The sequence below is a fragment of the Natator depressus genome, chromosome 2 (genome assembly GCF_965152275.1).
Source record: "Natator depressus isolate rNatDep1 chromosome 2, rNatDep2.hap1, whole genome shotgun sequence".
Classification (NCBI taxonomy): Eukaryota; Metazoa; Chordata; order Testudines; family Cheloniidae; genus Natator; species Natator depressus.
Genome location: NC_134235.1, coordinates 99,381,780 through 99,406,729, shown reverse-complemented (window position 1 = coordinate 99,406,729; position 24,950 = coordinate 99,381,780). Strand labels below are relative to the sequence as shown.

The 24,950-nt window shown below is 41.6% G+C and overlaps 1 long non-coding RNA gene across 2 annotated transcripts; it reads left to right on the top strand.

Annotated features, from left to right (window-relative positions):
- The first annotated feature begins 42 nt into the window (after window positions 1-42).
- LOC141982539 (uncharacterized) lies at window positions 43-21,255 on the top strand. Of its 2 annotated transcripts, XR_012638114.1 has the most exons (5): window positions 43-226; window positions 4,274-4,397; window positions 19,217-19,513; window positions 19,890-19,966; window positions 20,592-21,255. It is a non-coding gene; the product is annotated as an uncharacterized LOC141982539 (long non-coding RNA). The 2 variants fall into 2 exon arrangements; XR_012638113.1 differs by having other exon boundaries at window positions 19,217-19,966.
- Window positions 21,256-24,950: the final 3,695 nt, after the last annotated feature.

The window sequence follows — 24,950 nt, the reverse complement described above, 5'->3', positions numbered from 1 at the left end:
GCGCGCACTCACCCCCCCACACTGCAACGGCGGTGGCGGAGGAAGAGGCGGTTGAAGGGTGGGGCAGGCGAGGAAAGAATGGACCGGCCCTATACACAGAGATTGAGGAACTGCATGGAGATGCGCCAGACAAGTGAAACGCGCACGCGCGTGAACCGCGAGCGTGGGGCGGAAGGGAAATGCGCGCGGCAAAGGCGCTTGCGCTTTACCCGCGCGAACGCAAAAGGTCTCAGGTCGCGAGGGAAAGAAAAGTGATTCTAGTGAAAGGCGGCAGCGCATGCGCCCTACCCAGGATAATGGCAGGGGGTTATGCGCGTGCACTCGCGAGTGGGAGGGAGAGGTGCACGGTGACGGATGGCTTTGCCTCTGTGACATCCGGGTACTGTGGAATTCTGAGAGTGGAGCGGAGTTCTAATCGCACAGCGGCAGCTGCTGGGCGGCGGGGTAGGGATGGAGAACCTGCGGGCCGCGTGCCTGCAGAATGGGAGTGGAGCCAGGGAGTGGCATACACACACGTTACCCTTCCAGGCAGGCTCTGGAAATCATGACACTAGGGTAGCCAGCCTGGGTCGGACCTGTTGCTGGAGTTTCCTCACAGGATATAATCTTTAATTAAAGAATCTTGAATTCCTGGAGACTCCAGGACAAAATCCTTGGGGGTTGGCAACCCTACGATCAGGTCACAAGTATTGCCTCACACCAGCCTGAGTCAGGCCCTGGTCCCCTCCCCATCACAAGTGGCTTAAAAACACCATGATTTTATCCAGCAATGTTGGGTGCTGGACTCTTTTTCTTTGCCATCTGGGGTCTGAGAGCCTTTAAGGGGTGCACATGCTCCAGCTTTTCTCCACAGCTCTGACAATTAGAAATTTAATATTTTTTTAAAAAATGAACACAGTCTCCCCCTAATCCCTTGTCTGAAGGAGTTGGGGTTTTAAGAAAAATCATACAGTGTGAAACTCACCCAGAAATCAAGTGGGCTGGCATCCCTGAGGTTTTTGGCTATAGTCTTCTGATCTTCAAATTCAGTGAGAAGTTGCCCCTGAAACACACACATGCAGCTGCAGTGCACTTTGAACATCTGAGGGGAGAGGGGTATAAAATGTACTCACAAACACTGGAGTCTGCCTGTGCCTCAGCGGTGAGAGGGACATGCTCCCTTTTCTGCCTCTAAAATCCTCACCACATAGGGTTGCCAGTTTTCGTTGGACATATTCCTGGAAGTTTCATCACATGACAATCTTTAATTAAAAGATTAATCTTTAATTCCTGGGACTCCTGGACAATCCTGGAGGGTTGGCAACACTACTCCCATGCCAGTTCTATTCTGAAAACATTCTCCCCAGTACCTCCCTGTCTCACAATACTGCCCTGAATCGTACACCGCTGCCCACATATGGAATCCAGCAAGCATGGGGAGCTTTCATAGCCCTTGAGATCAGAGAGGACCATTAGATCATATTGTCTGATCTTCTGTCTAATCCAAGCCACAGAATTTCATCCAGTTACCCCACCATTGAGCTTACATTTGACTAAAGCATACCTTCCAGAAAGGTCTTGCTGGTGACCCCCCATGTCTCTTGGTAGTGGGTTTCAATAGTTAATCACCCTCACTATTAAATATGTCTCCCTTATTTCTAATTTGAATTTGTTCATCTTCTAACCTTTGGTTCTTGTTATGCCTTTCTCCATTAGATTAAAGAGCCCGTTAGTACCCAAACTAAAGGGGTATATTGTAATCAAGTCGCTTCTCAGTCTTCTTTTTGATAAATAGCTTGACTTCCTTAAGTCTTACTGTATGGCATTTTCTCTAGCCTTCAAATAATCTCAGGCTCTTTTCTGCACCATCTCCAATTTTTAACATCCTTTTTAAACTGTGAACAGAAGTGTACGCAGTATTCAGTATCAGTCGCACCAATTCCATATAGAGTGGTAAATCCACCTCCTTACTAATCTTCATACATCCAAGGACTTCATTAGCCCTTTTTGCCATTCCATCGCACGAGGAGCTCATAGAACCCTGCATGGATACAAAATTTGTGTCTGCATCCAATACGCAAACATGGTCCACGGATGCGGATATAAAGCAGATATCCACAGAGTAGAGCAGTGCTCTACTCATGTTGAGTTGCTATCTACTGCATCCCCTACATCTTTTTCAGAGTCACTGCTTTCCAGGATAGTCACCCATTCTGTAGGGATGGTCTGCATTCCTTGTTCCTACATTTGGCTGTATTAAAATTCAAATTATTTGAATGTATGCAGTTTATCGAGCAACCCAGCTTGCTCTGTATGACTGATGTGTCGTCATGATTATTTACCATTTCACCAATCTTTGTGTCAGATACCAATTTTAACAGCAGTGATTTTGTATTTACTTCCATATCTTTGATGAAATGTTGAATAGTGTCAGGTCAACTACCAGTCCCTGCGGATCCCCACTCCCATTCAGTGATGGTTCCTCATTGACCATGACTTTTTGAGATCTGTCCATTAGCCAGTTCTTAATCTATTTAATATAGCTCCATAAAATAACAATGAAGCCTATTTTTAACCAGAATGTCATGTAGTACTAAGTCAAGCACCTTACAGAACTCTAATTATATTACACCTAGACTGTTGCCTTTATCAACAAAATTTGTAATCTCAAAGAATGAAATCAGATTTGTCTGAATGTAATTGGGGCTTCTTTCCAGCAAGCTGAGTTTGCAAAGAGTACACTTAGTTCCTTTTCTTCCCCTGCTCTGCCAATAGATCACATTTGGTGTTTAGCCCACCCCAGCTTGGTAAATGAGGGGAAAGGGTTTGAGTTGTTGCTACCCTTGCATTGGATGCCTCTGGGTTGATTCCTTGCCACTGCCCACGCTACACATAAGAAAGGCAAAGAGCAGCAGTGGCCTCTGGTGGCTGTAGGCTAGAACTGTGCTAATGTTGCCAGTATCTGCAGCAGTAAACCACATACATTAGCCAGTGATATGGCAGCTGTTTACAACAAGTATCTGCTAACTGGACTGAGAAAAACACAAGAGGTGACAACTGCATATGTTCATTACCCTGAAGCTATTAGCCTATATCATATCTTGCCACATTGCCATGGATCCCTTTTGAAAACAACTGCACTTCTCTTTTGGTTGTTTTCAAATGTCTCAGGCTCAAGCGCAGAATATTAACACATAAGAAAGAGAAAGAGCTAAGACACTGCCACATTTAGGCTTTATTACTTCCTCTACGTATGCACAGTCTTCTCTCATTGGGCACTTCCTGAAAATAGAGTTCTCAATGAGTATGTCTACACAGCAGCTGGTAGATGTAATTCCCAGCTGAGGTAGATGTACATGCACTAACTCTGCTCAAGTTAGCTCCAAAAAATAGTAGTGAGGCTGTGGTGGCAAGGGTAGTGTCTTGGGCTACCCACCCAAGTACGTAGCCAGGGGGTCAGGAGGGATAATACTCAAATGGCAGCTCAGATAGCCGCTCATGTTGCTACACCCATACTGCTATTTTGAGGCAGTAGCTCAAGCAGAGTTAGCATATATACCAGGGGGTGGCCAACCCGTGGCTTGTGAGCTGCATATAGCTCTTTGACAGTTAAAGTGCGGCTCTCAGAGCCCCCCGTGCACCCCTATTCTCGGCCTGCCAGACTGGTCGGGGGCAGCTCGGGGCTTCTGCCTGCAGCAGGGTGGTTGGGCAAGGGGCTTCTTCTGTTCATCAGGGAGGGGGGATCGCGGGGCTTCAACCCCATGGGGCACACTTGCTGGGGCTCAGGGCTTCAGCAGGAGTGGGGCTGAAGTCCCAAGCCCCAGTCGGCACCTCCCATGGGGCTGAAGCCCGAGACCCCCTGCAGCCCAGGGCAGAAGCTCCTAGCCCCACCACCCCACCGCAGGGCTGAAGCCGGGAGCCCCAGCAGGTGCACCCTGGCTCTTGAACTTCTGAAGGTTGTCGTATATGTCTCGGAGGCTCAGGAAGTTTAGCCACCCCTGACATATACATTTACCTGAGTGCGAATTACACCTCCTAGCTTCCATGTAGATATGCCCCATGACATTACCCTATATCTAGGCATACTTATCATACTGTAAACACCCCTTACTAGGAAACTATCTATCATAACACAGGCCGTAAGCACAGAATGGTTTAAAAGAAAATTTGCTTTTAAATATATTAATGAACTCTATGTGGTTGCATTAGCAACAGAAACTTGTTAAAGGTTGCAGACTGTAGGCCTGAGCCTATACCACTGAAGTCTATAGGAGTGTTGTTTTTTCCTTCATAGACTTCAATAGGAGCAGGATCACAATCCTCTATTCTCAGTGCACTCTGCATGAAAGTTGGAGGGGAACTGGATTATTGCTGCATTATTCTACCGTGGAGGAGTGGAAGATACTTGCTAGCATCAGGTAGGTGGATGAGCTCATTATCTTCAAAATTTAAGCAGAAAGCTCTTAATGCACAGTATTATTTAGATAGGTAGTTGAGTTATTATTTTAAATTACAGAAATCATTTTCCTAAATGTTGGGGAGATATACTGTGACTGAGACTATTACACCCACAACATAAAGTGATGTAGTGGAGATCACTGTAAGAATTCTAAAAATGACTTTTTTAGAAGTGTTTCTTTAAAAAAGTAGGAAACATTTTCTCCTTTTTAGAAAAGTCAGACATCATTAATTTTCTTTTAAAATCTAACAAACCTGAAATTGTACAATTGAACATAGTTTCTTCACCTTGAATTTTGCACCAAGTAGTATGGTATATTAAATAAAGTTTTACACTTCTGTGCTGTTTTTCACATGAAAGCAATTTAATTGCTATATACATACGATACAACTGAAATGCAGACAAGTTGGAGATGGAGTAGAACAGTCCATTAGCACACAGCATACTGCAAAATAGTGGAAGGAAAAATTTTGGCCAGTAATATCAAGGCAAGACGTGCCACTGATCATTAATATCCACACATAGCAGAACCTTGTTTTTTAAGGTCTCATCCAAAATTTCCACCCAATAAGCTTTGTGGTACCCCATTGATCAATTACAGAATGCTCAAAGGAAAAATTTACCTCACCAAGGGAATAAGGTTCATGAAGTGCACAGAAATATAAGGTATAGTCAAGAGAAGAGCTGGATTACAGCCCCTGGGTGCTTGACTTTAGCTTGGTGTACCTTCCCCTAAACTACAGAATATTATGTGATGAGGATCTTGCTCTCACTCTGAGGCACTAGTCCTGCAAATATGTATGTTCTTTATTTGATGCATGTTAATAGTCGCTTTGCTCTCTGTGAAACTCCAAAAATGAGTAAAATTAAATATGTACTTAAGTGATTGCCATATAGGACCCTTAATCTGTTAACCTATAGTTGGGGGTGGGGGGTCTCCATATTTTATGAACCAAAACTTTGTTCACATAGTTTGTTTGGCGCATTAATGTCTGTGTTTAGAGGTACTAAGTTTTTGCCAAACCATGTAAGAAAACTTATTAGAAATCCATTTTCTTTTTTTATAATTTTAAAGGATAAAAATCATTGCTTATTTTAAAGCATGCGTTTCTATTTTTTACCAATTTGAATTTTCATGGTTGCAGGAAATTATGGGAGTCGGGGGTCAGACAATTATTAAATGACATTTAATTTTTATTAAATAAAAAGATGTTGACATTCAAAAAGTTAAATCTTTATAGCCACTAAAATACAGATTGTCAACATCACGTGTCAAAATTTACAAAGTATGTATATCCTTACATCAAACTCTAATAAGTTCTCAAACATCATTTTTGTTATTTACCCATCTGTAAATTTCAGTTATTATTGATGGAAATATTTTTGTCAGTCTGTGAGTGTGTGTACAATGAAATCAATGTTTACTAACATTTACTGATAAATATTTAATTGTTCTAAGCCTACATGTAGGACCTGCAATATTTCAGATGTTGTAGGATTTCTTTTCTCCTCAAAAAGGAAGGAATTTGTATTATTTTGTTAAAGTGTAAGCTACAAACATTAAATTATCTGATTGCTTACTTCAAGGCACCAGGTTCCCCCTCTAGTGACATAAATAGACACATTGACCGAGTGAGTTGGGAAGGGTATAGTCCTTAGTTGGCATTTGCAGAAAATACAACCCCAACAGAAAAGGAAGCAAGGTTATAACAAGACAAATATTCACCATTTTTAAATTCATCATCATTTAAAAAGTAAAAAATTATATTCAACTCACTATCCATTGCTAATTCCGCTTTTTTCCCCCTGTCCAAAATAATAATAACTTTACCTGTCACATTGAGACACTAAGCTCGTTTCACAGAAGCCTCCAACAAGCTTTCATATAGTAAACTGTTGTTCTATCCAGTGGGTTGATTATCTTGGTCTGAGGTTAAAGACACTGCAAGTGTGCATCTTAATTAGCTTAACTGAGTAGCAGGTGAGCATAAAGCGTGGAGTCAGAAGGAAAAGTGTGAGTGTTGGGCTGCATAACACCAAATAGAGACACTGAGGAGTGAACTTTGCTCATATCAACTGTAGTTTTGGTTATATTCAGCTTCTTCTGACCTGGCTTAGAATTCAGCTGGTGATGTGCAGGTGAAAAGCTCTGTAAACAATTACATAGTTGTAGACTTAACTGGAGAGTCAAGGAAATTAACATCTTTAGACGACATTTTCTTAATGATACATTGCATAAATTGTACAGCTACAAGTGGTACAACCTCAAAATTTCCTAACTATACCAACATCCAGTCATATGAAAAACTCATAATAATACTTCACTTCTTTAATGTTCTTTGTCTGAGAGTTTCAAAGCATTTTACTCACATTGATTAAACTTCACAATAGCCCCATAAGGAAAGCTGTTTTAATGATAGAAAACAGATGCACAGAGGACTTTTCAAAAGTCATACAGAAGTTTGTGGAAAACCCAGAGTTAGAATTCATGCATGTCTCCTAACTTTAACTCCTGTGCTATCAGACCATCCCAATTCTTTCTTTAAACTCTTGTTTAGATCCTAGTCAATGGTATCTCCTGTACAATAACAATTTTAAGGGTTATAGGAATTTGGATTGGAATTACTTGAACTGTATGATTAAGAATTTTTTCCTAGTTTGTCTGTAACACAAATAAAGTACTCTTATATTTTGTAAAGAAGAAGGATGTTCTTGTGGTTAACGCAAAAGATGTGATCTTAATTTCCAACTATGCCACACTGCAGACAATCTTTATGTCCATATTTCCTAACTTTTGAGGGCTTGACTCTGCAACAGTTTTTTTTCCTAAATATAATTTCCTAGATTTTTTAAAAGGTTATTTGAAAACAAACAAACAGAAAAAAACAGATTATTTTGTATGGAACTACTGAGTACATCTACACTGCAACGTAAGCCCACGCTTACTAGAATTTGAGTTAGGAGACCCTGGGTTTGTTAACCTAGGATTTGAGTGTCTACACTTATTTGTAATCCCAGATTAGGAATTGTTGAACCCTGGGGCCCAACCTGGGCCAGCATCTATGCTGCATTATGCAATCCCAAATCCAACCACCCATATCCCAGACTTCTTAGCACCCTCCCAAAAATGTGGCTGCTCTAGCCCTTTGTTCATGATGCAGTGTGTGAAAAGCTGACAGTCCGCCAAACTTGACTATGCAGAGGAGAAAGAAAGTCAGCCTATGGAGGGCTCTCAGAGCATGAGTCCAGTGGGGCTGCATCTACACTGCAAAGTAACAGGGCTTGAAGCCTGGATCCCCTCTTGACTCAGGCTTGGACCCTCGGTTAGTTTTGATTTGTGTGTAGATAGAAGGGGGATTGGGCTCAAGCCTGACTTTGAACCCTGGACTTACGCTGCAGTGTAGGCAGTGCCTAATTTTTGCCACGGCACCTCTAGACTAGGCAGTTCATAGCCCCATCTGGCTGCTGCATTAGTTATGAATGTAAAAAATTTGCTTGAACCCTAGCACCACGTTCATTACTAATTAAGCACAGAATGTAGACATACCCACAGTGACCCTCCACATGGGTCATCAATATGGTTGGGCCCTTTAGATCCACAGCACATAACTCTACTACAGTGGTTCCCAAACTGGGGTTTGTGAATCCCTGGGGGTTTGCAGAACGTTACAGGGGGTTTGCCAGAAAAATGTCACTAATGGCAGCCAGAGGACACTGGGCATTGGCGGCAGCAGGTGGGACCTGGTTGCAGGGCAGACAGCCTGAGCCCCAGGGAGAGCAGGGCAGGGCAGCCCGAGCCCTGCCCCCATCAGCAGGGGAGCCGGCCACCAGAACCCCAGCACTTCACGTGGGGCTGGCAGCCCGAGCTCCGGCGGTCAGCGGGACCTGCAGCCCAAGCTCAGTGGAGCTCAGTTGACCGGAGCGGTCAACGGGGTCCAGCAGCAGGAGCCCCATGGAGTGCAGAGGAAATTTAAACTTAAATCCCTGGAAATATTCATTTTTAGGAGGGGGTTCATGAGATTTCACAGTTTAGTGAAAGGGGTTCGTGGGCTGTTAATATTTGGGAACCACTGCTCTACTGCATATGCGAATGGAGTAACTGGCAGCAGTAATAGATTATTACCTTCTGCAAGGACTAGCCAGTAGAGATGAATGGAGATGCACACTTTGCTAGTGTGTTTCATAGCTATTTGCTAGACAGCAGAAGAACATTCAGACTCTAATCCTGGGTTAAATTCTGGGTTTTGTAGGCGAGTATTCTTTAGGGATTATAAACTCTTCTGCCGCGGTCCTTTCTGACTACCTCTTTCTGCCCCTATCATCTGCTTGCTTGTCTGGGGCCCCTTTTGCCTCTACTTCTTCCCTAGAGCCTGGCTCTTTGCCCCGCCCCCCACTCTGTCCCTATTCTTCCCTGCAGTCTGTATTGCACCCCCCCACTCTCATCATCCCCCCTACATTCAAACAGACTTGGGGGGCATAGCCAATGTTTCCCCCTTCTGTCCCTTTTCACTCCTAGAAGCTGGAATGAGCAGCTGTAAGAAAAGTCCTGTACAGCTCCAACTTGAAGCATGCTCATTATGGACAGAATCTTCAGAGAATTTAGCTGCAAAACTCTAACAGGTGTCTACTGAGCATGTGTGAATTGTGGTTTCCAGAGACTCATAATTTGGCTAAGTGTGGGTGGATTTTCTGGGGGGACATTAAAAGGCACATCCCTCCATGAGTAGTGTGACACACACACACGCGCTAAATTTCAAATCCCTGCTCCAAAGCATGGAGGCACTAGCGCTTTTCCGTGAAACAGTTGTATGAATTTTTTTAAAAACATAGACTAAACAATGTATTACTCCCTAATTTCATTCTTCAGTACCACTGAAGCATTTTTCCCTGAAACTTAAAAAAAAAGTTTCTGGCAGACACCTACCCATGAAACATTTCAGACCAAACAGTTAAAATTTGGCAAAAATTATAAGCAACTGAAGACAGGGTCTCATAACAGGAAATGATAGGCAACCTTACTGTAGGTACACTATCATTTCTGCCTCTGTGAATAAGAATGAAAATAATCTGGTTAAGAAGTTTCAACCCCATCCATTAATTCCTTCAATTCTATCTCAGAAATAAGGAGCTTTAATATCAGAAACTGCTTTTCAGGTATTGTTGTTGCATGTATATTTATTTAACTAGAGTCAACTTGGAATGGCTGTAGTCTAATCAACTCCTTGTCTGCTTCCTCCACCAGCAGCAGAACTAGCACGTCAGAAAACATGGCTATCATTTGTGAAGGCAAGTGCCAAACTGCAAACAGTTTTAATTCACACTACTGAAAGCAGTGACTGTATATGCAAAATATGACATCTGAGAAGTATATAACATTTGCCTTGTAGAAGGACTTGCCAAGTAAGAGAGGAGATAAATAAGCAACTAGACTAATGGAAATAACAGACTTAAAACTGAAAGGGACAGAGACCAAACAGAATACAGTACCTAAGATATATTTGAAGAAGTGTACTAAGAATGGAAAACATCTAGCAGAGAGAGTCAGTGAAGTATGTGGCAATACATTTAATTATCTGGAGAGCTAGTTGAACAAGTTGTAAGAAGTTAGTGAAATGAATAATAATTAGGAACACCTGATAACTAGTAAAATAGTGTTTAGAGGGAAAAAATAGAATCTTGCAGTGCTATTATCTTATTATCTTACGCTATTATCTTGGACTCCCTCTGGGTGTTGTCTTCTGTTCTATTTTCATTCCATCACCTCCAACCACCTACTTCTATGCTGGATGCAAGCAGATGTTCTTAGAAATGTAGATCTCTGGAGCTGCCTGTGATAGTCTGTCCACTTTTTTCCCCCCTCTCAGTTGCAACTTTCCCAGCCCCCACATTGTCAGGATGTTTAGCCTTCATTAGCTGAGATAGATGCTTGTGAACTTTTCTGCCTAATTGTCAAAAAGATTTTCTTTTTTTAAAGGCAGTGGTAGTCATAGTTGGGACGGTTACAGGCATATGCTATAACAGATCAAATAAGAAGTAAAAATCTTGATCAAGCCAGAGGACACATGAGAGAAGTACTACCTGAGTTTTCATTAAACAGATCTGCTGTATATATAGATTCTTATGTGTGTATGAGGGATTCAAAGGAGCTGCAAAGAAGCCACATTTTCCCACCTGAAAATTCCCTTGTCACAGGGAAATGCTCAGCTGATGCTAATCTGATTTAGTGAACCCCATCCCCACCCCCAGCTCCCGCTCTTGTACAGGTGGGGAAGCAAAGCTGCAGGACAGTACCCTTCAGCTATACCCAGCTAGTGTGCATTAAAATCACCTCCACCAGGGTTTAGGGTGAGGTCAATCTGCCCTGAGAATTATGGAGCCATAACTACCCTCATCTCTTCCTCTCTCTTTGCCTTGCCAAATGAATCTGAGCCCTAGTCCATATTAGATACTCATATGGCCTCATTACAGTAATATCTTAGTACCTCACAATCTTTAATGTATTTTATCCTCACAACCCCCTGTGAGATAGGGAAGTGTTATTATCCTCATTTCATAGGTAGGGAACTGAGGTACAGAGAGATTAAGCGACTTGCCCAAGGTGACACAGGAAGTCTGTAATGGAGCAAGGAATTGAACCCCATTCTCCTGTGTTCCAACTTAGTGCCCTAACTATTGGACAATCTGATATAACTGGCTGAGGAAAGGTATCAAACAGCATCATCTGTTGTCCCTCGATGTAGTTGCAATCCAAGATTCTATATGGCTGGAGCTGATTAAAGTACAAAAGAAACAGGCTACACCTTAAAATGCTTATAACCCCTGCTGAATTGCCATGGGAATCTTATAACTGTGGTGCTGGCAAACCAGCTAACCTGTACATGATCCTTAGAGGCTTAACAAGTGGCACTGCAGTTGTAATCAGGACAATTCACTTGTGTGTGGGTATCAAAGAAATGTTAAGTAGACCAGCAATCACTATCCTATTCATTTGTAGTAATAGGAATCAAGAGTAGATGCTAAATGTGTTTGTCTGTGTACCTATGTCTTGTTTGAAGTTTACCAATGTCATCAAATTAGCTTTTAGATGCTAAATCCTTTTTATGTCTTAATTGTCTTTACATTATATATGCGGCTCTGTTCAGTCAACCTTAAGATCAAAGATGTATAAACATTGCATGAACTAATGATATTACTTATATTGTCTTCAGCTTATCTATCCCTATTATAACAAGTGACCAGCAATTGCCTTATGTAAATCAGTGTAGAGGAATTACCTGTGTATGCATAGGAAATGTTATGTTAACTTAAAAGGATGGGTGGGTCCTTGTGGGCTCAATAAAGAGGAATCTTTGAACACATGTTGTGCTCAAGAAACTTGGTAGCTTGTTTCAACTATAAAAGAGAGGCGTTGGGTATGATCCTGTAATCTCTAGTCTGCTGAACTTTTAAACAGGGAAAGTTTAAGCCATTAAATGGAGATCTCCAAGTAACTACTTGGATTGTTCTGGATAATTCATGGAAGGCCTCTAAAAGACTCTACATCTAAGATGTTCTTTGGACTCTAATCTTTTTTGGGTGATCCAGAGAGACTTATTGCAAGCTAGCAGATTTAACATCACTGCTATTATCCAGATCTACAAACTCTGAAATTAACTGTAATGTATATGATTCATTTTAACCTCTTAATAACTCTTCCTTTTTTATTTTAATAAAGGTTTTATGTTTTAGTTATTAAAGGATTGGTTATCAGTGTGATTTGGGGGTAAAATCTGAAATATATTTTAACCTGGGGTATGTTTGAGCCTTTGTGATTGGAAGAACTTTATATGTGATTTCTGTTTTTAATAATTATTTATCACAGAAATCTGGTTGTCTGGGTGGTAAACCAGGGACTGGGATGCCTAAGGGGACTATGTTTGGGCTTCTTGTTAACCAGTGGTGATCCAGCAGCTCACTTTTGTTACTGGCTTGGTGAAATCTAATTCTAGAATAAGCCACCAGTTTTGGATTGTTTCTTACAGTCTGCCCTGAATTTGGCCTTCTCAGGGGTGACCCATACCAGCATGACAGTAACAAAGGGAGTCACCTCACCAATATAGTGAAGGGAGATACCCTGTTGAGAAGAGGCTGTTGAAGAGGAATTACATCCTTTAGAATTTGATAATCCAAGTGAATTAAACTGGACAAAATCTTCAGTGTCAGGCATTTCCACTTCTGAAGCCCCAGCTTCCAAGGCATGAATGTCTATTGACTTCCTCCTCAAATGATTTTCAGCACTGTTAAAATTATAGATTTGGGGTACTTCTGGTGGATGAAATAAAAAAAAAATCTGGTCTCAGGTTTTGACTCTTGTGGATTTTTATCCTGTTGAAGCTAAAAATTCATAACTTAATTTTGGATTTTCAGTTCTGCTATACTAGTTACAATAAAGAATACTTGTGGTAAGAACTTTTTATGAGCCATAGTACAGTGTAATATTGTGTATGATATCCACATGTCCAAGAATGAATATCACAGGATAGAAGTGCAGGAACAGTTAGGGTTAGATTAATTCAATTTAAACTATTTCTCTCCCCCTACCTCCCAGTTGGGTCTTGGGATAGATGCAAAATTAAATCCCTGGCTATTTGCCACTAGAATTTATCTTAGAAGACATTAGCAGAAGGATTCTGTCCCTACTATGGAAGAGTGTATGGAGCCCGTGGGTACTTGTCTTTCAATGAGCAAAATTGTGTATATGATAAGTAGATAGAAGAAGGCTGTGTCAGTGGTTAGACTACTGGCTTTTGACCTAGGAGACCTGTGTTCAATTCCCTGCTCTCTCACAGACTGCCTGTGAGAGTTTAGGCAGTCATTTAGTCTTTCTGTGCTTCAGTTTCTCATCTGTAAAATGGGATAATTGTACTTCTCTACCTCACAGGGATGTTGTGAGGACAGTGATTGTGAGTGATCAGATGCTGTCGTGATGTTGGTTCTTTTATTTATTTATTTATTTATTTATTTTATTTAGGATCTCCCAAAATACAGGACTCTGACATAGGTACTATATAATGCTGAACAGTATTAGAGTTAGTATGGAAATCAAGAATATTGTCTTTCACCATTCTTGTATGAAGACTGTGCAGAATTATTGTAGCTACTACAACATTCAGCTTTAAAACTCTGAAGTCCTACTGAATGCTTCTGTGCATTGCAATGGCCAAGTCACTCCTCTTTAAATGTCCTTAGTAGCTTTTCCTTGTCCAAACTACAATGTGTCATGTTTGAGCTTCTTTACTACATCTTTAAAGCCTTTCACAACTCTGTTCCTCCCTAGTTATCTGCTCTATCACCCCTCAACACATACCCCACCAATGATGCCAACCTGAATGGCAACACTCTGCTTCACCCACAAGCATGTGTGTGTGCTTCTTTCCATGTTTATGTATGGCATGCTCGTCCTGAACCACTCCATAAAGTTACTAACCTGTCCTTCAGTTCTTCTTAAGAACTACTCCTACAATTATGTCTGCAGGAGATCAACTGATAATGGCCAAGCAGAAAAACAGTGAAGATTGCTGATATTTAAAACAAAGATTTTATAGTATATAGAATTATGAACGTATGCAAAAAGTAAATGCATAATCTGTATTTATTTCCTGTTATTGTTAATCTGATCCTCCTTTTTCATGACCCTCCTACTGGTTGTTACATTCACTTGTTGCACCTGGTCTTAAACTAGATAGAAAGACATGGTCCATACCCTAAAGAGCTTACGGTTTATACAGTAAAAGAACGACACCCACTCTACACACCTGGAAGTCAATGAGAGTTTTGCTGTTGACACTGATAGGAGCAAGACCAGGTCATAAAAGCAGCATATTCAAAATTATACTGACAGGTACACCGTCTCGTCTGCTGAATAATTCATGCCTTTAATTTTAGTCCTTTCCCTCATGTGGGCAGTCTATCAACCATAAATCTAGTCACACCACCTAAATTATAAGATGAGAAATATATCTGAGTATTCCTACTTTATAAGTACTCCCTCCCCTTGGCAAAAAAATCAGCTCTCCAGTCTGAGAAAAGAACATCAGTGCTATGTGCAGCAACACAGTGAGAGAGGAAAGGGTTCATAAACTGTCTCTGAATAAATAGGTTCACTTTTTCTCCTTTTAGGTATTTGTTTACTCAAATATTCTTAACTGACTTGGTCTTTATTTTCAGAACTAAGTTAAGCCTCTAGAGGCCATGACAGGTTAAACGAGGACTTTTATCACAGAGATGATATCAAGCAACCCTTGAAGACTATGTTCATGTCGATAATCAACATAAGAGTCCTTACTGAATCGCTGTTTGCAAAGGTGCTAAAAAGAATGATGCATTCTGAGGAATCTGTGATCAGCACATTATAGGATATTCTCGTACGCTTCCATGATGAGATTTTATTTACATTTTTAAAGATTATTATTAATTCACACAGAAAATTACCATACAAACTCTTAAGGCAGCATAACCAGCCCTCAATAGGAAGGAAATTAGAGCGCTCACCATATTCTTAACTGACTTCTGATATCCAAATCTTACAACAAATGTGGTACAATAACATCATGCAGTAATCTTATTCATTAGATTTAGTGAACGGGGTAGATGTAGTAAATCTGCATTGATAGATGCTTTTGTGTGTTCAAACATGAAAGTTTTATATTAAGAAAAGGGTGAAACTGAATAAAAAAGAGAAAAAAAGGTTTCTAAACTTCTCACCTTTTTACTTCTGTTCAGTTCCATCAAGCTACATTTTTTTCTGGTTCTAAAATTAACACATCCCTGCCTCTCATAACTAAAAGCATATGCTAGTGCCATTTCAGCATACTGGGAGACCAGCAATACCAAGATAATGGTAAGAATCTTTTAAATTTAGTAAATAAAACCAAGAGGTATAGTTAAAAGAGGCCATTAGCAAGTCCCTCTTCTAGATCTGTCACTAAACTGCCTGCTCCAAAATAAAGAGTCCATACATATTGGGTTTGAACATCATGATTGAATAACGTTGTGTATTTTATTGATAAAAACATTATGCATAATTCATATATAATTTTTTCTAGTAGTCATGGAAAAAATGATTCACTTAGCTTGAATAGGTCTGTATGCATAAGAATGACTCAGTAAATACAGTCCACTAAAAAGAGGCCAGAAAGAAAGAAACACAGTGCCCCTAATTTATATAATCCAAAAGAAACACAGTAGTCCTATGTAATCACATGACTCCAGGTGCTGGGGTTTCAAGAAAAACAACAGATGTAGTGAGAATCATCATAAAATTGTGAAAAGTGACAGTACTGGAAAGAGGCTACCACAGAGCCTCTTCTAGAGCTGTTACCCTTTCAAGTTCTGTTTGAAACGCATTTGTCAAGTCTTTGTCAGAGCTGGTTTACGCTCCTTGAAGTTCAGAAAGGTTCCTGTTTGAATGAAACCAGTTTTATTTTGTACACTTATAACTGCGAGACAACAAGCAAGGACCGAGAGGTTCATGTCAGTTTGCTAAAACCAAAAATGGACCTTTGGCAAACACATTTCCTCTTCTGAACCTGTGATCCAAAATATAAAAGTAATAATGATAATACCCTGTAATTACAGAAAATAATGATGTACTTGGGCCACTGGCATGACAAGGCTATTCTGCATACTTGTGATCCGAGAAGGAAGTAAGAAATAGCTAAAAGTCTATGGTTAAGGCTCACATTCTGAAAGACGACAGGATTACATAGATAAGTATTGCTCACTATAAGCATCCAGGGTTGCAGCATCCACCCCTAAGAAAGTAATAATAAAATACCAGAAAGATGCTCCCTTCCCATCATTATTTGAACAGACTTGGATATCATCGGTAGGGAGCTGACTGTGGTGGATAGAGCATGGAATGTGGGAGAGGAGGTGTGATACATGAAGGGGGAGGGGGTGGGAAGTAGCTCCCTTTGATAGACACCCAGCCAGCCAGTTAGCTGTAAAATCCCTCTTGGTCTGTTCTCTGCTTGCTTTACCTGTAAAGGGTTAACAAGCCCTCAGGTAAAAGAAAAGGAGTGAGCACCTGACCAAAAGAGCCAATGGGAAGGTAGAACTTTTTAAAATTGGGAAAGAAACTTTCCCTTTGTCTGTTGTTCTCTGGGCTGCAGGGACACGGATCAGTAATGCTGTAACCAGCTTTAAGCCAGGTATGATTATAGAGTATCAATTCATACCTCGAACCTACTTATCTGGAGCCTCAGATATGTAAGTAAAATTAGAGAATGTCGAAAAAGACATGATTTGGGTTATTTCTTTTATTTCTTATTGGCTTGTGGACTCCTCTGTGCTAACCCTAGATGCTTTTGTTTGCTTGTAACCTTTAAGCTGATCCCCCCAAGAAAGCTATTTTGGGTCCTTGATTTTTGGAATTGCTCTTTTAAAATCTAGCAAAAGCCTAAGTTCCAGATGTATTTTCTTTCTTTTTGTTTTTGATAAAATTTACCTTTTTTAAGAACAGGATTGGATTTTTGGTGTCCTAAGAGGTTTGTGCATATGCTGTTTGATTAGTTGGTGGCAACCACTAATTTCCTTTGTTTTCTCTCTCAGCTCTTCCCCGGAGGGGAAGGTGAAAGGGCTTGAGGGTACCCCAGAGGGAGGAATTCCCAAGTGCTCCTTCCTGGGTACAAGGTTGTTGGGAGTTTTTTGTCTTTGGGTGGTGGCAGCGTTTACCAAGCCAAGGTCAGAGAAAAGCTGTAACCTTGGGAGTTTAATACAAGCCTGGAATGGCAAGTATTAATTTTTAGAATCCTTGTGGGCCCCCACCTTGTGCACCTGGAGTGACAGAGTGGGGATTCAACCTTGACAGGAGGCCACAGTGCCTAATAGAGGAGCCGGCAGCTGATAAGAGTTTTATTACAGAATTATGTAACAAAGACTGGCATTGTAAAGGCAATTTCATATTAGTTTGTTCCTTTAGTTCTCAACAACTGTTAGTCCACATCACATAACTATGTATTTCTGAGTTTGTGAGAACATGTATGGTTCCTCTGCAGGCAGTGCAGCTGCAGGTCACATGCAAGAAAAGTCCCAAATAAGAAATGACAACTTTTTCCCCCCTCTCATATCTGTGATTCTTAGCACACCTTACTGACTTGCAGTAAGGTACTTCAGAGTGCACTGAACTGGTTGTCAGAGCTACGTCATGGCTAAAAAGTAACAGCCAAGCTAAGAGGAAACGTTTGTGTTAGATTTGTTTGTTGTTTTATTTATGTTAATTATAAAGGCAAGCCCCAGGGATAGCATGAGTATGAACGATATTCAGTCTTAGGTTTCAGAGTGGTAGCCGTGTTAGTCTGTATCAGCAAAAAGAACGAGGAGTACTTGTGGCACCTTAGAGACTAACAAATTTATTTGGGCATAAGCTTTCGTGGGCTAAAACCCACTTCATCAGATGCATGGAGTGGAAAATACAGTCGGAAGATATATATGTGTGTATATATATATATATGTGTGTGTGTGTGTATATATATATATATACACACACACAGAGAACATGAAAAGATGGGGGTTCCCTTACCAACGCTAACAAGACAAATCAATTAAGGTGAGTTATTATCAGCAGGAGAAAAAAAACTTTTGTAGTGATAATCAGGATGGCCTATTTCAAACAGTTGACAAGAAGGTGTGAGTAACAGAAGTTGGCGGGAATTAGCATGGGGAAATAGTTTTTAGTTTGTGTAATGACCCATCCACTCTCAGTCTTTATTCAAGCCTAATTTGATGGTGTCCAGTTTGCAGATTAATTCCAGTTCTGCAGTTTCTTGTTGGAGTCTGTTTTTGAAGTTTTTTTGTTGAAGAGTTGGCACTTTTAGGTCTGTAATCAAGTGTCCAGGGAGGTTGAAGTGTTATCAGTGTGCACACTGTGAGGAGGTGGGTGTGAATGCCACCTGCTTATATCCAGGTGCTTCACTTCAAAAAGCAACAAGGAAAGGAAAAATTAGATATTTTGTTTGTTTTAGTACTCTGCTGAAGATTGCAGGACCATCTTTTGTCACACATAATGCAAAAGGTAAGAATGTGACACAGAAAGACTTATTGGACTCTTTAGTATGACATTAGCAATTACCAAAGTAAAGCGCCAATAAACTTTTGGGATGGCATACAAAGATGAAATCCTGACACCTGCTCTAGCCCCTTTAGATTGGATAAAAGGGCTGGAGCAGCATGAAGGTGCACTAATGGTATTTCTATATTGCAGTGTAAGCCTGGACTTGTGCCTGGGCTCAAGGCAACGCCCCCTTGCATCTACACTGCAATTGCACTAACCCATGGTTCAGACCCAGGTCCCAGGACCCTGTTGGGTCTGAGCTCAAGTCAAGCCAGGACTTAGGGTCTGAGCCTTATTGCTTTGCAGTGTAGATGAGGCCTCGGCTTGACTTAGCTCCCGGGAGTCATCCGAAAGTATCCACAATTCCTTGGGGGCAACTTCCTTAGTTCTCTCTATGCCAACAATCTACAATGCACTCTATTAAAAACAGTGCTGCTTCTTGGTCATGCGAGCACAGCTAAATTTTGGTGAATATGTGGTGTGAGGCCAGTAAAACTGTGGACTTCAGCAAAAGCACCAGGAATGACCACGCTTACCAGCAGATAGCTAAAAATCTGGCAGCTCTGCAGATTTTCCGGACAAGTGATCAGTGCAGGAGTGAATACAGGAAGACAAGGGATAAGAATCATACCTCAGGTAACTCAGAGCAGCATGCCTATTTTATGATGACCTTGATTGGGTCCTAGGCACTGCCCCAGCACAGAGCTAATCTTGCTTCATGATGACCTGGTGATCTGGGATGGCCCTGAATCAAGAATGGGGAGTGATAGAAGCCAGAGGCCATGGGACTGATGAGATCCCAGCCAGAATCATGAAAAGACTCTTTTAATGAAACCAATCCCAGAGCAGGCTGTGGATCAGGATCAACAGCAAATTCTCGGTCCCTACTCAGAAGAGTTGTTTGATCCACGTCCCACAATGAGGAATAGCCAGCTGCTGAGTCTGCAGAGAACCCAGTGGGGACAGAAGCTGCCCCAGAACTGGTAAGTGCATGATTCAAATAAAAAGTTTATTATTACAGTAATGGAAGGGATTTCTGCTTTAAGAGGCAATGCAAAAATGGTAAGCCCCAGCTACCAGCATTTGGCCACTAATGGTGGATTATATCACAGAGCCTAGGCATCCCTTCCCTCTCCGTCTCCCCAACCTTCCACCAGGGGTAGTTCAAAACGGCAACTTGGAATTTCAAACTTTCATACACAGCTGTAAAGTACGTTTGCTACAGTCATTCTTGTTTTCCTTTCACTAATTAGAAATTTGCCATTCTGCAATCACTTCTCCTGGATATATGCAGCTACCTGTAAACAGTGAAGAGTGTGTGTGTATGTGTGTGTAACAGTATTCTATTTCCAAATCTAGTCCATTGCAGAGGTAATCCATGCAGAGGTGGAGTAAAGCTGCAGATTTCAGAAAGTTTTGCATTCATCAATAACAAGGTAAACCATGTGTGAGCTAACACAGCATCATGTTAATTCCCTCATGCATTCTGACTCAGTCCTGACTGCTGATAGCTGCAAACTTTTCCTGAAGCAGGAACTCAGATAGTCACACTGTGGGGAAGAGCATATTTTCCAAGCCATCTGTACAGCTAACTAGTCCACTCTACTCACAAGTGTGCTGTTCAGTCACTATTCATTTGAATTCTTCTGCTGCATACACTGCAGGTTTCCATCCAGCAGCTTGAAATCACATCTCTCTCTGCCACTAAGGCACCCCAAGAACTGTTATGTCTTCTAAAATATGAAAGGCCTGAAAAGAGAGTAAAAAACCATTTGCAGTGAGGGTGCTATACACACTCCCCTCCTTCATAAGGCAATTAGTTATACATTTTTATGAAACAGAATAAAGGTGTTAATTTTAAACTTACCATTGCCTCTGCACTTCTGTAACTACGATTAACAAGGCTATGTTCAGAGACAGAGGACTGAAGCATCCCTTTCACAGTGTAGGATCACTTTAGAACTGTTACAGTTTATGTGCTTGAGATTCCACAGTAATTAATTCTGTGCTCTTCCACAGAGCTACTTTGAAAATAACCCTCTGTTTCTTGTCCTGTTTCAGGACCCTCAGCCTATACTGCCTGCTGTTCTAAGTTCAGGAACTTGATCCTTGGCCCAACATGGACTCACGGACCATTCCAAAAGGAAGTGTTCCCATGATGAAGTTATGGCTGATGCTCTTGAGAGGGCAGACCAGCAGGTCCAGTACCAGAAGAAGAAGGATGAAAGACTGGAATAATGGCATGCTGACAGGCAGGAGGCAAGGCTGAGGCTTGCCATCCAGGTGGAGAACAGGGTTTCATCAAGGCAGCTGGTACTTGCAAAGCAGTTCCTGGAACAGGAACAGTGGCTAGAGGAGGACAGAGCTCTGCGGAGAGAACTGTTTCAGCAAGTCCTATCTACAATGGCTGCAAGAACACTGGCTCCTGCTGCCTCCCCATAGCATGATGCCCCAGCAACATACCCTCCACCCAGCAGTAGCTTGGACAACTCCATATCGGGGCGGCCCATGAATTCAGGACTCTTGAGCAGCTGGGCAGGGCAGCTAAATACTGTGCAGCTTCCCTTCCTTTTGTCCACTCCTCTTGGATGGAAACTTCCAGCCCTATCCCCATTGCAAAGTGAGGGGTAAATGTGTAAAGAAGAGAAAGGAGAACCTGGGACCAGGGGCATCGGATTGGGTATTAACTCTTTCCTGACCTTTCTTTTTGGGTGTGTGGTTTTGTAAGGGCAGCTGGCTTGCACAAGACTGTGTGAGCGGTTTAGTGTTTTAAGAGCTGTTTACAAATAAAGTATGTTATATTTTCAAGAAAGTAGAGTATTCTCATTCTCATTTTCTAGCACTGCATAATATCATACAATCATGATTTCAGATAATAAAGCTCAAAACATGTTGAGTAATTAAGCATTACAAAGCAAACAGTATTCCTCTATTTATGGAGGTACAGCAATTCAAATGTCAGTAAATTCTATCTCTACAGCCATTGGCCCCCCCCAAACCACAACCAAATTCATTTTTCATCATGTTCATTGTGTCATGCTGACTTACATTGTATGGCAACCAAGACCACTCCATTCCCAAGCACTGTCACCCCAAAAAATAAATCAGCCAGTTTTTCCCTGAAGCACATTCGTACAGGTACTATCCCGCCTCTTCAAATAGGCCAGGCAAGTACATAATGTGAGAACACAAAGCATCCCTTACTTCTGCTGCCGGGATGCAACCAGCTTCCCTCAGTGGTAGCTGCACTTTCTGGCTGAGGGTACTGATCCAGTGTCTTCTCACTGTCATAGGTCCATTCAGGGGGAAATGGCTCACCTCTGGCTTCATAAAGGTTGTGAAGAGCACAGCAAACCACAGTAATGAGGACAGCATTGATTACATTGGCATCCGAATGGATTTGTAGACACCTCCAACATGATTTTAATCTGCCAAAATCATATTCAGCCACCATCTAAACCTGTTGAGAGTGTAATCAAACCTTTTTGTGTGTGAAGGCCTCTGAAATCAGGGTATAGTTTCATAAGCCAAGGCAACAGAGGGTACCTAGGGTCCCCAGAAAAACAGTGGAGACAGTAACACCATTTATGTCAATGTAATTTGGTGGAAATAGGGTCTCTGCCTGTCCATGAAAGTAGACTCCTGAGCAGTGAAAAACTCTGGCACCATGATTCTCCTGTACCGCCCACACTGACATTCATAAATCTGTCTCTGTGCTACGCTCATGCCTGCATAACAATGTGGTAGTACCCTTTGTGTTTTATATAGTCATGTGCTCCTTGAGGAGGATAAACTATGGGCACATCAATAGCCCCGCTGCAGTTAGGAAACCCCATTCTCTCAAAGCCAGCAATTACCTCTAAAATATCTTTAATACCCACCATCTTTGGGTAAGCCACACATCTGATTGCCTCAGTTACTTCCACCTCTTCTTTACACACAGGTAACTTTTCAATCCCAAACTGGTTAGTAATGGACCTGTAGCAGCCAGCTTTCAGACAGTTGTAGCAACCCCCTGCTAGACTGGCCTGGGTGATCTCAGATGTGTCTCTTTATGTTGGAGGTTGGGAACAAACTGATCACAAAGCTCCAGAAACGTGACTTTCTTCATGCGAAAGTTCTGGACCCACTGCTGGTCATCCCAGGTCTGCAAGACAATGTGGTTCCACCAGTCTCTGCTTGTGGCCCTCCACCAGAAGTGGCGGTCTATATAGGGAACATAAGCAGCTATGACAATTGTACTGAGCAATATCAGCCAGTGAGAGTCTATGATGCCAACTTACTCCTCTGCCTTCGGAAATCCATCAGGTACCTTTGGCGGGATGGAAAACGCCACTGAAATGTCCACCAGCGCCTCGCAGATGCTCTGCCAGCTTCCTCACACTGGAGTGAAAGTGCAAGCAAGAGAACTTTGTCAAAAGGCACCGCCTCCATGTTGCTGGCTCTGGTAGCTGGGAGTGCACAGAACAAAATAACCATTAACAAAATAACAGGCTGTATTGGTGGGCAGTTCAGACTGTCTGTAATGTGCAGGGTGGGCAGTAGAGTATTCTCATAGTGCCCCATGTTCCTAGAGCTACAGCAGCCACATTTGGGGGTGGGAAGGCACTAGAGACTCTGGGATATGGTAACTTTGTCTGAGATCTACCCATTGAAAGGTTGGACCCACCCTAGGTTCAAGCATGGTTCAGAAAATTCTTAACCTAGGGTTAGAATACAGTGTAGATGCTCAAGCCTAGGTTCCCTATCATGGGTCAGCTGACTTGAGTCCTACAAACCTTGGGCTTACATTGCAGTGCAGACATACCCTATAAGCCCGGGATCTGACTGGGAATCCCTACTGGCACAGGCACTGGGGAAGACAGCCATAAGACTGCCTTCTGAGGACCCCGCTCATGGGGACATACTGGGGTGGATATATTGGGAGCAAGGCCACATTATCTCACCCACACAGTAGTCTGAGGAGGTTTCCATATGTAGACTGAGGACTTTCTAAGTTAGACCTGGGGCCACAGCACAGCCGGGGACTGAGAGAGTACAAAGGTGGTTTAAAGCCACCTTTAGCCCCCCTCTGCCTAGGCTGAGAGTTCTATGCTGTGCTGCTTAAGGAGCAGCACAGCATCTCACTCAGAGTTGTCACCTATAGAAGTAAATTGTGTCTGGGGGAGAATGGGAGAAATCAAATTATGAGTCCTGCTCCAGAGAGACATAGTAAATGATTCTGGATTAACTGCCTAAAGGTAGTTATGTCAGCGCTGCCTCCCCTTAAGAGCAGTAATAATGATCGTTTTCTAGTCATTTAATTCTGGGCCTTTAAAAAAAAACACTGCATCACACTTTACATTGTTAACATACAAGGATATTTGTATTAAGTTGTTTGCTGTTTAACAGATGACTAAGCATGTATGTTGTTTAAAAAAAGACTGCTTTTATTTTTACTTTAATATATCTCTCTGATTTTACTAGAAAATATTTTTCATTCAACTGGGTCATACTGCATTTCTGTTAGAATTTTATAGGACTCTCGGTTGTTTAAAATCTTCATATAGATTTCATATGTCACATCACACTCTTGAACCACAGAATGATGGCAAAAACAATAACAAATCTTCTCTTTTATCTTCTTGTAAGATACATAAATATAATGGCAATGAGTGTGCCGTAAAAACCTAGATGGATGGATGGTTCATTGGATGCACAGCTAGATAGATATATAGATGTTTTAGTTATGCATACCAGAGAACACCTTGCAGCTGCAGGGTCCTAGAACCTGAGCTCCAGCCTGAGCCCAGAAGTCTACACAGCAATGAAACAGCCCCGTGAGCCTGAGTCGGCTGGCATGAGCAGCCACAGGTGTCTAGTTGCTATGTATACATACCCTACCCTGTTGGAGAGTAGATTAACTGTGGGGCTGTGTTGGAGGTATAGAATTATTGTTTGTGGTGACTGAATTAATTGATGGTGTTCTAGGAGGCAGAATTGATTGGTTTTTCATGGGGAGGATAAAGTAATGAGGAGAGTGGTGAGACACAATGCGTTACAAGTAGCTGGATGCTGAAACCAGAAGAAAAAAAATCAAACTGAAAACAATACGCAGATATTTAACAATGAGGGCAGTTAACCATTGGAACATTTAATAAGGGATGTGGTAGATTCTCCATCACTTGAAGTTTTAAGGCCACAATTCATCAAACACTTAAGTATGTGTATAAAGGGAATCATTGGGATTTTAACATATGGTAAAAGTTAAGCATATGCTTAAGTGCTTTGATAAATTGGAGCCAAAATCAAGACCGGATATCATTTTAAGGATATACAGTCTAAGACAAGCACAAGTTGTTGGGCTCAATGTAGAAATTTCTTGATGAAGTTATATAGTTAAGGCCCTACCAAATTCCCAGCCATGAAAAACGCATCATA